Source organism: Rhinoderma darwinii, assembly GCF_050947455.1.
Source record: "Rhinoderma darwinii isolate aRhiDar2 chromosome 5 unlocalized genomic scaffold, aRhiDar2.hap1 SUPER_5_unloc_25, whole genome shotgun sequence".
Taxonomy (NCBI): domain Eukaryota; kingdom Metazoa; phylum Chordata; class Amphibia; order Anura; family Rhinodermatidae; genus Rhinoderma; species Rhinoderma darwinii.
The window spans coordinates 298218-312241 of record NW_027461782.1 but is presented as its reverse complement, the minus strand read 5'-3'; the positions used below and the strand labels follow the sequence as shown (position 1 = coordinate 312241).

The window sequence follows — 14024 nt, the reverse complement described above, 5'->3', positions numbered from 1 at the left end:
AACAGGTGTTGAAATAATGGGATTAAAAGGGGAGATCCCATCAGAAAGACAAAAACAATAGCAAACACAAATAGCACTTTTGGAATCTGATTTTAGTCAACACATAAGGGAAGGGTGCACCGGTCCTGGAAATACTGCAATACCAGGTCAATGCGTGGAGTGGACAGAGCAAGCTCTATTTCCATCTCCCTGTTCTAAAAATCCATTTAATATATGGTCCCCAGATAGGGGACGTATCAGATATTAAACTGATAAGAACAGATACTACACTTGATCTTAGCCAAAAGGCCGAGAAGCGATAACCCGAGCGGCCCTTGCCTTGCCCGAGCCTGTCCCATACTGCTGTTCACCCCTTGCAGCGATTGATTCAGCCTACTCCTAGGCAATTCCATGGGGCCCTGCAGGCTCACACACATTTACAGCTACTAAGCGGGAGGTGAATAAAGGCCGGAGAGGAAGCTACACAGGATTTGCTTCTTTTGCTTGCACCACAATGCAGTGCTGAAAGAGGAGGAATCTACATAAAAACGCCTTCCTGGCAACGCCCAAATGCCCTCCTGCCATGCAGATAAACACTGGCAGCGGCAGCAAGTGCATGCCCACAGCCACCCCTTGTTCCTTCACACCTTGTATCAGCTTTAATCCAGTCCAGTCCGGTGCTGCCTGCTGAGCAGCACTGACCAACACTGCCTGGGCCCAGGCTTTTATCTCTGAGGCAGGCCCCATTATGATGTCAGAAAGCTGGCTCTGGAATCCTGAGGGCTCCACTATGACACGTGCAAAGTTCCGTCTGAACTTTATATAAGACGGTGCGGCTCAGTCAGTCACTCAGTGTTGCCTGAGAGGGCAACACTGCAACAGCCGGCCGCCAGGCTGTCTTTTTTTTGCACATTTATTTGCCTCCAGGAGGCCACAAGAGGGAGACAAGGGACTGCAAAATGGAAAATAAGCATCCACCAACTTTACAGACAACTTCTCTTTGCTCCTACAACCTCCATCCTTGCACAGTTTGTTATTCTTCTAGGTAACATAGTAACAAATCCAAATTGCTGCTCTCTTTGTAGGCAAGCAAGGCTTTGTTGCAACTGCAATTCTTACTTCTTCTTGAAATGTAGGGACGACAGTACATTCCATCACATCCATGTAGTGTACACAGGTAGGTCCATTGTGGCGGGCAGGCAGGCAGGCAGGCAGGCAGGCGGGCGGGCGGGCGGGCGGGCGGCTTTAATGGCTGTTTGCTGTTCCCCTACTCCACTCCGCTATTTGACTGTGGTGCTGCATCAATCAGTGGCTGGCTCAGGTGCAGCTCTTTAACCTACCTAGGAGGGAGGGCGGAGAGAAGACAAGGAAGGTGAATGAGCTGTTCCAATGTGAAATGCCGGAAACACAGAAACACAGAAGACACACACACAACAAGAGGTGGCAATGTATTAATTAATTGCATTTAATAAATGAGCTCATTATCACACATGACTGTACAAATGCATTGTCCAACAGGTGTTGAAATAATGGGATTAAAAGGGGAGATCCCATCAGAAAGACAAAAACAATAGCAAACACAAATAGCACTTTTGGAATCTGATTTTAGTCAACACATAAGGGAAGGGTGCACCGGTCCTGGAAATACTGCAATACCAGGTCAATGCGTGGAGTGGACAGAGCAAGCTCTATTTCCATCTCCCTGTTCTAAAAATCCATTTAATATATGGTCCCCAGATAGGGGACGTATCAGATATTAAACTGATAAGAACAGATTTTTCCTCTTTCCTTTTTTCCTTTTAAGAAATCAAAAAAACATTCCTTTTTTAACAGCAATAGTTCCTAACATATCCACTAAATGTTCCTGCAAATCATTACCATCCCATTCACAGTTTACAATGCACGCTAACCACGTTGGCACACCATACCGTTCAAGAAACCCTGGTAAATTTTCTCTTACACAGAGCCGCACCCTTCTCCGCATTTTTTCAAAATTTATTTTACTACGTAACTGCTCTACTTCTTCCAGTAACCTGTCTCTTTCTGCTCTTTCCTCTTCTGAAATGACACTTTTTTTCTTTCTCTCTGCTTTTTTCCTTTTTTTCTCATCACTTTGCCCACTTCCTTCCAATTTCTGAAGCTTTCCTTCTTCCAAACTAACTTCCGCTTCCTTTCTTTTGACTATCTTCTTATTTTCCTCTTGTACCTCACGTTTGCTTTTCTTTGGGCATGATTTGAATATGTGCCCCTCCTCTCCACACATATTACATACTTTCCCTTTCTGACATTCATTATACTTATGCCCCTCTTGCAGACATTTTGTACACATTACTTTCTCACACGTTTCTCTCTCATGACCATAATCTTTACAATTCAAACAAAACATATCCATTCCCAAAAAAAATAAATTTCCACATGCACTTCCAATCTTAAACCGCGCTGGAGGAAACAATAGGTTTCTAGATTCACCAATTCTCACAAATTTACAAAGAAATTTCCATTTCCCAGTCCAAAATCCAAAGGGGTTAAACACTTTCCCCTTTCCCACCACCTCCTCACAAAACTTAGTGAGAAATGACTTAATGTCCTCTTCCTCCACGTAAGGCGAAAACATCTTTACGACCACCAACTTCTTGTTTGGCACAAAATGTGGTGTTACCTTCACACCCACAAGTCTTGGGTCCCTTTTACCTTCCTTCAAGCGTTCCAAAAAATCTGAATAAATTTCTTCTGTAGCGAAGGTAACGTCAAAGCACCCTCTCCTCGGATAGTCCATCACCGCCAAAATGCACGATCTCTCCAGCTGAAAGAAATCCAACAAAAGGACCTTCGTGATGTACTCCAAATCCTTCCTTTGCCTCTCAGATTCCTCCACGAAAAACCGGACCGCATTCCTGGTTCGCATATGTTCGGGAATTTCCTCCATCCTGCTCCAAAAGAATTCCAGCAATCTCCAAAGAAATACCTTCAGTACCGGAGTACCAGGCAGGTGATCGCTCCCCGTTGCCCTGGACTAATCCTCCTCCCCAATAGCAGCAGAGGGGTGAAGTCTCTCCTAAGAGAAACGATCCCCCCAGGCCAAGGAAAAGGGTACCAGGGCACCTCCTGACCAAGAAACAAGGCAATACCCTAAAGTACTACACTTGATCTTAGCCAAAAGGCCGAGAAGCGATAACCCGAGCGGCCCTTGCCTTGCCCGAGCCTGTCCCATACTGCTGTTCACCCCTTGCAGCGATTGATTCAGCCTACTCCTAGGCAATTCCATGGGGCCCTGCAGGCTCACACACATTTACAGCTACTAAGCGGGAGGTGAATAAAGGCCGGAGAGGAAGCTACACAGGATTTGCTTCTTTTGCTTGCACCACAATGCAGTGCTGAAAGAGGAGGAATCTACATAAAAACGCCTTCCTGGCAACGCCCAAATGCCCTCCTGCCATGCAGATAAACACTGGCAGCGGCAGCAAGTGCATGCCCACAGCCACCCCTTGTTCCTTCACACCTTGTATCAGCTTTAATCCAGTCCAGTCCGGTGCTGCCTGCTGAGCAGCACTGACCAACACTGCCTGGGCCCAGGCTTTTATCTCTGAGGCAGGCCCCATTATGATGTCAGAAAGCTGGCTCTGGAATCCTGAGGGCTCCACTATGACACGTGCAAAGTTCCGTCTGAACTTTATATAAGACGGTGCGGCTCAGTCAGTCACTCAGTGTTGCCTGAGAGGGCAACACTGCAACAGCCGGCCGCCAGGCTGTCTTTTTTTTGCACATTTATTTGCCTCCAGGAGGCCACAAGAGGGAGACAAGGGACTGCAAAATGGAAAATAAGCATCCACCAACTTTACAGACAACTTCTCTTTGCTCCTACAACCTCCATCCTTGCACAGTTTGTTATTCTTCTAGGTAACATAGTAACAAATCCAAATTGCTGCTCTCTTTGTAGGCAAGCAAGGCTTTGTTGCAACTGCAATTCTTACTTCTTCTTGAAATGTAGGGACGACAGTACATTCCATCACATCCATGTAGTGTACACAGGTAGGTCCATTGTGGCGGGCAGGCAGGCAGGCAGGCAGGCAGGCGGGCGGGCGGGCGGGCGGGCGGCTTTAATGGCTGTTTGCTGTTCCCCTACTCCACTCCGCTATTTGACTGTGGTGCTGCATCAATCAGTGGCTGGCTCAGGTGCAGCTCTTTAACCTACCTAGGAGGGAGGGCGGAGAGAAGACAAGGAAGGTGAATGAGCTGTTCCAATGTGAAATGCCGGAAACACAGAAACACAGAAGACACACACACAACAAGAGGTGGCAATGTATTAATTAATTGCATTTAATAAATGAGCTCATTATCACACATGACTGTACAAATGCATTGTCCAACAGGTGTTGAAATAATGGGATTAAAAGGGGAGATCCCATCAGAAAGACAAAAACAATAGCAAACACAAATAGCACTTTTGGAATCTGATTTTAGTCAACACATAAGGGAAGGGTGCACCGGTCCTGGAAATACTGCAATACCAGGTCAATGCGTGGAGTGGACAGAGCAAGCTCTATTTCCATCTCCCTGTTCTAAAAATCCATTTAATATATGGTCCCCAGATAGGGGACGTATCAGATATTAAACTGATAAGAACAGATACTACACTTGATCTTAGCCAAAAGGCCGAGAAGCGATAACCCGAGCGGCCCTTGCCTTGCCCGAGCCTGTCCCATACTGCTGTTCACCCCTTGCAGCGATTGATTCAGCCTACTCCTAGGCAATTCCATGGGGCCCTGCAGGCTCACACACATTTACAGCTACTAAGCGGGAGGTGAATAAAGGCCGGAGAGGAAGCTACACAGGATTTGCTTCTTTTGCTTGCACCACAATGCAGTGCTGAAAGAGGAGGAATCTACATAAAAACGCCTTCCTGGCAACGCCCAAATGCCCTCCTGCCATGCAGATAAACACTGGCAGCGGCAGCAAGTGCATGCCCACAGCCACCCCTTGTTCCTTCACACCTTGTATCAGCTTTAATCCAGTCCAGTCCGGTGCTGCCTGCTGAGCAGCACTGACCAACACTGCCTGGGCCCAGGCTTTTATCTCTGAGGCAGGCCCCATTATGATGTCAGAAAGCTGGCTCTGGAATCCTGAGGGCTCCACTATGACACGTGCAAAGTTCCGTCTGAACTTTATATAAGACGGTGCGGCTCAGTCAGTCACTCAGTGTTGCCTGAGAGGGCAACACTGCAACAGCCGGCCGCCAGGCTGTCTTTTTTTTGCACATTTATTTGCCTCCAGGAGGCCACAAGAGGGAGACAAGGGACTGCAAAATGGAAAATAAGCATCCACCAACTTTACAGACAACTTCTCTTTGCTCCTACAACCTCCATCCTTGCACAGTTTGTTATTCTTCTAGGTAACATAGTAACAAATCCAAATTGCTGCTCTCTTTGTAGGCAAGCAAGGCTTTGTTGCAACTGCAATTCTTACTTCTTCTTGAAATGTAGGGACGACAGTACATTCCATCACATCCATGTAGTGTACACAGGTAGGTCCATTGTGGCGGGCAGGCAGGCAGGCAGGCAGGCAGGCGGGCGGGCGGGCGGGCGGGCGGCTTTAATGGCTGTTTGCTGTTCCCCTACTCCACTCCGCTATTTGACTGTGGTGCTGCATCAATCAGTGGCTGGCTCAGGTGCAGCTCTTTAACCTACCTAGGAGGGAGGGCGGAGAGAAGACAAGGAAGGTGAATGAGCTGTTCCAATGTGAAATGCCGGAAACACAGAAACACAGAAGACACACACACAACAAGAGGTGGCAATGTATTAATTAATTGCATTTAATAAATGAGCTCATTATCACACATGACTGTACAAATGCATTGTCCAACAGGTGTTGAAATAATGGGATTAAAAGGGGAGATCCCATCAGAAAGACAAAAACAATAGCAAACACAAATAGCACTTTTGGAATCTGATTTTAGTCAACACATAAGGGAAGGGTGCACCGGTCCTGGAAATACTGCAATACCAGGTCAATGCGTGGAGTGGACAGAGCAAGCTCTATTTCCATCTCCCTGTTCTAAAAATCCATTTAATATATGGTCCCCAGATAGGGGACGTATCAGATATTAAACTGATAAGAACAGATACTACACTTGATCTTAGCCAAAAGGCCGAGAAGCGATAACCCGAGCGGCCCTTGCCTTGCCCGAGCCTGTCCCATACTGCTGTTCACCCCTTGCAGCGATTGATTCAGCCTACTCCTAGGCAATTCCATGGGGCCCTGCAGGCTCACACACATTTACAGCTACTAAGCGGGAGGTGAATAAAGGCCGGAGAGGAAGCTACACAGGATTTGCTTCTTTTGCTTGCACCACAATGCAGTGCTGAAAGAGGAGGAATCTACATAAAAACGCCTTCCTGGCAACGCCCAAATGCCCTCCTGCCATGCAGATAAACACTGGCAGCGGCAGCAAGTGCATGCCCACAGCCACCCCTTGTTCCTTCACACCTTGTATCAGCTTTAATCCAGTCCAGTCCGGTGCTGCCTGCTGAGCAGCACTGACCAACACTGCCTGGGCCCAGGCTTTTATCTCTGAGGCAGGCCCCATTATGATGTCAGAAAGCTGGCTCTGGAATCCTGAGGGCTCCACTATGACACGTGCAAAGTTCCGTCTGAACTTTATATAAGACGGTGCGGCTCAGTCAGTCACTCAGTGTTGCCTGAGAGGGCAACACTGCAACAGCCGGCCGCCAGGCTGTCTTTTTTTTGCACATTTATTTGCCTCCAGGAGGCCACAAGAGGGAGACAAGGGACTGCAAAATGGAAAATAAGCATCCACCAACTTTACAGACAACTTCTCTTTGCTCCTACAACCTCCATCCTTGCACAGTTTGTTATTCTTCTAGGTAACATAGTAACAAATCCAAATTGCTGCTCTCTTTGTAGGCAAGCAAGGCTTTGTTGCAACTGCAATTCTTACTTCTTCTTGAAATGTAGGGACGACAGTACATTCCATCACATCCATGTAGTGTACACAGGTAGGTCCATTGTGGCGGGCAGGCAGGCAGGCAGGCAGGCAGGCGGGCGGGCGGGCGGGCGGGCGGCTTTAATGGCTGTTTGCTGTTCCCCTACTCCACTCCGCTATTTGACTGTGGTGCTGCATCAATCAGTGGCTGGCTCAGGTGCAGCTCTTTAACCTACCTAGGAGGGAGGGCGGAGAGAAGACAAGGAAGGTGAATGAGCTGTTCCAATGTGAAATGCCGGAAACACAGAAACACAGAAGACACACACACAACAAGAGGTGGCAATGTATTAATTAATTGCATTTAATAAATGAGCTCATTATCACACATGACTGTACAAATGCATTGTCCAACAGGTGTTGAAATAATGGGATTAAAAGGGGAGATCCCATCAGAAAGACAAAAACAATAGCAAACACAAATAGCACTTTTGGAATCTGATTTTAGTCAACACATAAGGGAAGGGTGCACCGGTCCTGGAAATACTGCAATACCAGGTCAATGCGTGGAGTGGACAGAGCAAGCTCTATTTCCATCTCCCTGTTCTAAAAATCCATTTAATATATGGTCCCCAGATAGGGGACGTATCAGATATTAAACTGATAAGAACAGATACTACACTTGATCTTAGCCAAAAGGCCGAGAAGCGATAACCCGAGCGGCCCTTGCCTTGCCCGAGCCTGTCCCATACTGCTGTTCACCCCTTGCAGCGATTGATTCAGCCTACTCCTAGGCAATTCCATGGGGCCCTGCAGGCTCACACACATTTACAGCTACTAAGCGGGAGGTGAATAAAGGCCGGAGAGGAAGCTACACAGGATTTGCTTCTTTTGCTTGCACCACAATGCAGTGCTGAAAGAGGAGGAATCTACATAAAAACGCCTTCCTGGCAACGCCCAAATGCCCTCCTGCCATGCAGATAAACACTGGCAGCGGCAGCAAGTGCATGCCCACAGCCACCCCTTGTTCCTTCACACCTTGTATCAGCTTTAATCCAGTCCAGTCCGGTGCTGCCTGCTGAGCAGCACTGACCAACACTGCCTGGGCCCAGGCTTTTATCTCTGAGGCAGGCCCCATTATGATGTCAGAAAGCTGGCTCTGGAATCCTGAGGGCTCCACTATGACACGTGCAAAGTTCCGTCTGAACTTTATATAAGACGGTGCGGCTCAGTCAGTCACTCAGTGTTGCCTGAGAGGGCAACACTGCAACAGCCGGCCGCCAGGCTGTCTTTTTTTTGCACATTTATTTGCCTCCAGGAGGCCACAAGAGGGAGACAAGGGACTGCAAAATGGAAAATAAGCATCCACCAACTTTACAGACAACTTCTCTTTGCTCCTACAACCTCCATCCTTGCACAGTTTGTTATTCTTCTAGGTAACATAGTAACAAATCCAAATTGCTGCTCTCTTTGTAGGCAAGCAAGGCTTTGTTGCAACTGCAATTCTTACTTCTTCTTGAAATGTAGGGACGACAGTACATTCCATCACATCCATGTAGTGTACACAGGTAGGTCCATTGTGGCGGGCAGGCAGGCAGGCAGGCAGGCAGGCGGGCGGGCGGGCGGGCGGGCGGCTTTAATGGCTGTTTGCTGTTCCCCTACTCCACTCCGCTATTTGACTGTGGTGCTGCATCAATCAGTGGCTGGCTCAGGTGCAGCTCTTTAACCTACCTAGGAGGGAGGGCGGAGAGAAGACAAGGAAGGTGAATGAGCTGTTCCAATGTGAAATGCCGGAAACACAGAAACACAGAAGACACACACACAACAAGAGGTGGCAATGTATTAATTAATTGCATTTAATAAATGAGCTCATTATCACACATGACTGTACAAATGCATTGTCCAACAGGTGTTGAAATAATGGGATTAAAAGGGGAGATCCCATCAGAAAGACAAAAACAATAGCAAACACAAATAGCACTTTTGGAATCTGATTTTAGTCAACACATAAGGGAAGGGTGCACCGGTCCTGGAAATACTGCAATACCAGGTCAATGCGTGGAGTGGACAGAGCAAGCTCTATTTCCATCTCCCTGTTCTAAAAATCCATTTAATATATGGTCCCCAGATAGGGGACGTATCAGATATTAAACTGATAAGAACAGATACTACACTTGATCTTAGCCAAAAGGCCGAGAAGCGATAACCCGAGCGGCCCTTGCCTTGCCCGAGCCTGTCCCATACTGCTGTTCACCCCTTGCAGCGATTGATTCAGCCTACTCCTAGGCAATTCCATGGGGCCCTGCAGGCTCACACACATTTACAGCTACTAAGCGGGAGGTGAATAAAGGCCGGAGAGGAAGCTACACAGGATTTGCTTCTTTTGCTTGCACCACAATGCAGTGCTGAAAGAGGAGGAATCTACATAAAAACGCCTTCCTGGCAACGCCCAAATGCCCTCCTGCCATGCAGATAAACACTGGCAGCGGCAGCAAGTGCATGCCCACAGCCACCCCTTGTTCCTTCACACCTTGTATCAGCTTTAATCCAGTCCAGTCCGGTGCTGCCTGCTGAGCAGCACTGACCAACACTGCCTGGGCCCAGGCTTTTATCTCTGAGGCAGGCCCCATTATGATGTCAGAAAGCTGGCTCTGGAATCCTGAGGGCTCCACTATGACACGTGCAAAGTTCCGTCTGAACTTTATATAAGACGGTGCGGCTCAGTCAGTCACTCAGTGTTGCCTGAGAGGGCAACACTGCAACAGCCGGCCGCCAGGCTGTCTTTTTTTTGCACATTTATTTGCCTCCAGGAGGCCACAAGAGGGAGACAAGGGACTGCAAAATGGAAAATAAGCATCCACCAACTTTACAGACAACTTCTCTTTGCTCCTACAACCTCCATCCTTGCACAGTTTGTTATTCTTCTAGGTAACATAGTAACAAATCCAAATTGCTGCTCTCTTTGTAGGCAAGCAAGGCTTTGTTGCAACTGCAATTCTTACTTCTTCTTGAAATGTAGGGACGACAGTACATTCCATCACATCCATGTAGTGTACACAGGTAGGTCCATTGTGGCGGGCAGGCAGGCAGGCAGGCAGGCAGGCGGGCGGGCGGGCGGGCGGGCGGCTTTAATGGCTGTTTGCTGTTCCCCTACTCCACTCCGCTATTTGACTGTGGTGCTGCATCAATCAGTGGCTGGCTCAGGTGCAGCTCTTTAACCTACCTAGGAGGGAGGGCGGAGAGAAGACAAGGAAGGTGAATGAGCTGTTCCAATGTGAAATGCCGGAAACACAGAAACACAGAAGACACACACACAACAAGAGGTGGCAATGTATTAATTAATTGCATTTAATAAATGAGCTCATTATCACACATGACTGTACAAATGCATTGTCCAACAGGTGTTGAAATAATGGGATTAAAAGGGGAGATCCCATCAGAAAGACAAAAACAATAGCAAACACAAATAGCACTTTTGGAATCTGATTTTAGTCAACACATAAGGGAAGGGTGCACCGGTCCTGGAAATACTGCAATACCAGGTCAATGCGTGGAGTGGACAGAGCAAGCTCTATTTCCATCTCCCTGTTCTAAAAATCCATTTAATATATGGTCCCCAGATAGGGGACGTATCAGATATTAAACTGATAAGAACAGATACTACACTTGATCTTAGCCAAAAGGCCGAGAAGCGATAACCCGAGCGGCCCTTGCCTTGCCCGAGCCTGTCCCATACTGCTGTTCACCCCTTGCAGCGATTGATTCAGCCTACTCCTAGGCAATTCCATGGGGCCCTGCAGGCTCACACACATTTACAGCTACTAAGCGGGAGGTGAATAAAGGCCGGAGAGGAAGCTACACAGGATTTGCTTCTTTTGCTTGCACCACAATGCAGTGCTGAAAGAGGAGGAATCTACATAAAAACGCCTTCCTGGCAACGCCCAAATGCCCTCCTGCCATGCAGATAAACACTGGCAGCGGCAGCAAGTGCATGCCCACAGCCACCCCTTGTTCCTTCACACCTTGTATCAGCTTTAATCCAGTCCAGTCCGGTGCTGCCTGCTGAGCAGCACTGACCAACACTGCCTGGGCCCAGGCTTTTATCTCTGAGGCAGGCCCCATTATGATGTCAGAAAGCTGGCTCTGGAATCCTGAGGGCTCCACTATGACACGTGCAAAGTTCCGTCTGAACTTTATATAAGACGGTGCGGCTCAGTCAGTCACTCAGTGTTGCCTGAGAGGGCAACACTGCAACAGCCGGCCGCCAGGCTGTCTTTTTTTTGCACATTTATTTGCCTCCAGGAGGCCACAAGAGGGAGACAAGGGACTGCAAAATGGAAAATAAGCATCCACCAACTTTACAGACAACTTCTCTTTGCTCCTACAACCTCCATCCTTGCACAGTTTGTTATTCTTCTAGGTAACATAGTAACAAATCCAAATTGCTGCTCTCTTTGTAGGCAAGCAAGGCTTTGTTGCAACTGCAATTCTTACTTCTTCTTGAAATGTAGGGACGACAGTACATTCCATCACATCCATGTAGTGTACACAGGTAGGTCCATTGTGGCGGGCAGGCAGGCAGGCAGGCAGGCAGGCGGGCGGGCGGGCGGGCGGGCGGCTTTAATGGCTGTTTGCTGTTCCCCTACTCCACTCCGCTATTTGACTGTGGTGCTGCATCAATCAGTGGCTGGCTCAGGTGCAGCTCTTTAACCTACCTAGGAGGGAGGGCGGAGAGAAGACAAGGAAGGTGAATGAGCTGTTCCAATGTGAAATGCCGGAAACACAGAAACACAGAAGACACACACACAACAAGAGGTGGCAATGTATTAATTAATTGCATTTAATAAATGAGCTCATTATCACACATGACTGTACAAATGCATTGTCCAACAGGTGTTGAAATAATGGGATTAAAAGGGGAGATCCCATCAGAAAGACAAAAACAATAGCAAACACAAATAGCACTTTTGGAATCTGATTTTAGTCAACACATAAGGGAAGGGTGCACCGGTCCTGGAAATACTGCAATACCAGGTCAATGCGTGGAGTGGACAGAGCAAGCTCTATTTCCATCTCCCTGTTCTAAAAATCCATTTAATATATGGTCCCCAGATAGGGGACGTATCAGATATTAAACTGATAAGAACAGATACTACACTTGATCTTAGCCAAAAGGCCGAGAAGCGATAACCCGAGCGGCCCTTGCCTTGCCCGAGCCTGTCCCATACTGCTGTTCACCCCTTGCAGCGATTGATTCAGCCTACTCCTAGGCAATTCCATGGGGCCCTGCAGGCTCACACACATTTACAGCTACTAAGCGGGAGGTGAATAAAGGCCGGAGAGGAAGCTACACAGGATTTGCTTCTTTTGCTTGCACCACAATGCAGTGCTGAAAGAGGAGGAATCTACATAAAAACGCCTTCCTGGCAACGCCCAAATGCCCTCCTGCCATGCAGATAAACACTGGCAGCGGCAGCAAGTGCATGCCCACAGCCACCCCTTGTTCCTTCACACCTTGTATCAGCTTTAATCCAGTCCAGTCCGGTGCTGCCTGCTGAGCAGCACTGACCAACACTGCCTGGGCCCAGGCTTTTATCTCTGAGGCAGGCCCCATTATGATGTCAGAAAGCTGGCTCTGGAATCCTGAGGGCTCCACTATGACACGTGCAAAGTTCCGTCTGAACTTTATATAAGACGGTGCGGCTCAGTCAGTCACTCAGTGTTGCCTGAGAGGGCAACACTGCAACAGCCGGCCGCCAGGCTGTCTTTTTTTTGCACATTTATTTGCCTCCAGGAGGCCACAAGAGGGAGACAAGGGACTGCAAAATGGAAAATAAGCATCCACCAACTTTACAGACAACTTCTCTTTGCTCCTACAACCTCCATCCTTGCACAGTTTGTTATTCTTCTAGGTAACATAGTAACAAATCCAAATTGCTGCTCTCTTTGTAGGCAAGCAAGGCTTTGTTGCAACTGCAATTCTTACTTCTTCTTGAAATGTAGGGACGACAGTACATTCCATCACATCCATGTAGTGTACACAGGTAGGTCCATTGTGGCGGGCAGGCAGGCAGGCAGGCAGGCAGGCGGGCGGGCGGGCGGGCGGGCGGCTTTAATGGCTGTTTGCTGTTCCCCTACTCCACTCCGCTATTTGACTGTGGTGCTGCATCAATCAGTGGCTGGCTCAGGTGCAGCTCTTTAACCTACCTAGGAGGGAGGGCGGAGAGAAGACAAGGAAGGTGAATGAGCTGTTCCAATGTGAAATGCCGGAAACACAGAAACACAGAAGACACACACACAACAAGAGGTGGCAATGTATTAATTAATTGCATTTAATAAATGAGCTCATTATCACACATGACTGTACAAATGCATTGTCCAACAGGTGTTGAAATAATGGGATTAAAAGGGGAGATCCCATCAGAAAGACAAAAACAATAGCAAACACAAATAGCACTTTTGGAATCTGATTTTAGTCAACACATAAGGGAAGGGTGCACCGGTCCTGGAAATACTGCAATACCAGGTCAATGCGTGGAGTGGACAGAGCAAGCTCTATTTCCATCTCCCTGTTCTAAAAATCCATTTAATATATGGTCCCCAGATAGGGGACGTATCAGATATTAAACTGATAAGAACAGATACTACACTTGATCTTAGCCAAAAGGCCGAGAAGCGATAACCCGAGCGGCCCTTGCCTTGCCCGAGCCTGTCCCATACTGCTGTTCACCCCTTGCAGCGATTGATTCAGCCTACTCCTAGGCAATTCCATGGGGCCCTGCAGGCTCACACACATTTACAGCTACTAAGCGGGAGGTGAATAAAGGCCGGAGAGGAAGCTACACAGGATTTGCTTCTTTTGCTTGCACCACAATGCAGTGCTGAAAGAGGAGGAATCTACATAAAAACGCCTTCCTGGCAACGCCCAAATGCCCTCCTGCCATGCAGATAAACACTGGCAGCGGCAGCAAGTGCATGCCCACAGCCACCCCTTGTTCCTTCACACCTTGTATCAGCTTTAATCCAGTCCAGTCCGGTGCTGCCTGCTGAGCAGCACTGACCAACACTGCCTGGGCCCAGGCTTTTATCTCTGAGGCAGGCCCCATTA

At 48.1% G+C, this 14024-nt stretch overlaps 9 non-coding genes and 1 pseudogene across 9 annotated transcripts; all 10 read right to left on the bottom strand.

Annotated features, from left to right (window-relative positions):
• Nucleotides 1-109: 109 nt before the first annotated feature.
• Nucleotides 110-300, bottom strand: LOC142688168 (U2 spliceosomal RNA). Its single transcript, XR_012857321.1, has one exon. It is a non-coding gene; the product is annotated as a U2 spliceosomal RNA (small nuclear RNA).
• Nucleotides 301-1601: 1301 nt separating this feature from the next.
• On the bottom strand, nucleotides 1602-1787 carry LOC142688359 (U2 spliceosomal RNA). Its single transcript, XR_012857486.1, has one exon. It is a non-coding gene; the product is annotated as a U2 spliceosomal RNA (small nuclear RNA).
• A 1254-nt stretch (nucleotides 1788-3041) lies between these two features.
• LOC142688401 (U2 spliceosomal RNA) lies at nucleotides 3042-3152 on the bottom strand (annotated as a pseudogene).
• Nucleotides 3153-4453: 1301 nt separating this feature from the next.
• LOC142688167 (U2 spliceosomal RNA) lies at nucleotides 4454-4644 on the bottom strand. The gene has a single exon (XR_012857320.1). It is a non-coding gene; the product is annotated as a U2 spliceosomal RNA (small nuclear RNA).
• Nucleotides 4645-5945: 1301 nt separating this feature from the next.
• Nucleotides 5946-6136, bottom strand: LOC142688166 (U2 spliceosomal RNA). The gene has a single exon (XR_012857319.1). It is a non-coding gene; the product is annotated as a U2 spliceosomal RNA (small nuclear RNA).
• Nucleotides 6137-7437: 1301 nt separating this feature from the next.
• Nucleotides 7438-7628, bottom strand: LOC142688165 (U2 spliceosomal RNA). Its single transcript, XR_012857318.1, has one exon. It is a non-coding gene; the product is annotated as a U2 spliceosomal RNA (small nuclear RNA).
• Nucleotides 7629-8929: 1301 nt separating this feature from the next.
• Nucleotides 8930-9120, bottom strand: LOC142688164 (U2 spliceosomal RNA). The gene has a single exon (XR_012857317.1). It is a non-coding gene; the product is annotated as a U2 spliceosomal RNA (small nuclear RNA).
• Nucleotides 9121-10421: 1301 nt separating this feature from the next.
• LOC142688163 (U2 spliceosomal RNA) lies at nucleotides 10422-10612 on the bottom strand. Its single transcript, XR_012857316.1, has one exon. It is a non-coding gene; the product is annotated as a U2 spliceosomal RNA (small nuclear RNA).
• Nucleotides 10613-11913: 1301 nt separating this feature from the next.
• LOC142688161 (U2 spliceosomal RNA) lies at nucleotides 11914-12104 on the bottom strand. The gene has a single exon (XR_012857315.1). It is a non-coding gene; the product is annotated as a U2 spliceosomal RNA (small nuclear RNA).
• Nucleotides 12105-13405: 1301 nt separating this feature from the next.
• On the bottom strand, nucleotides 13406-13596 carry LOC142688159 (U2 spliceosomal RNA). Its single transcript, XR_012857313.1, has one exon. It is a non-coding gene; the product is annotated as a U2 spliceosomal RNA (small nuclear RNA).
• Between the last annotated feature and the right edge of the window lie 428 nt (nucleotides 13597-14024).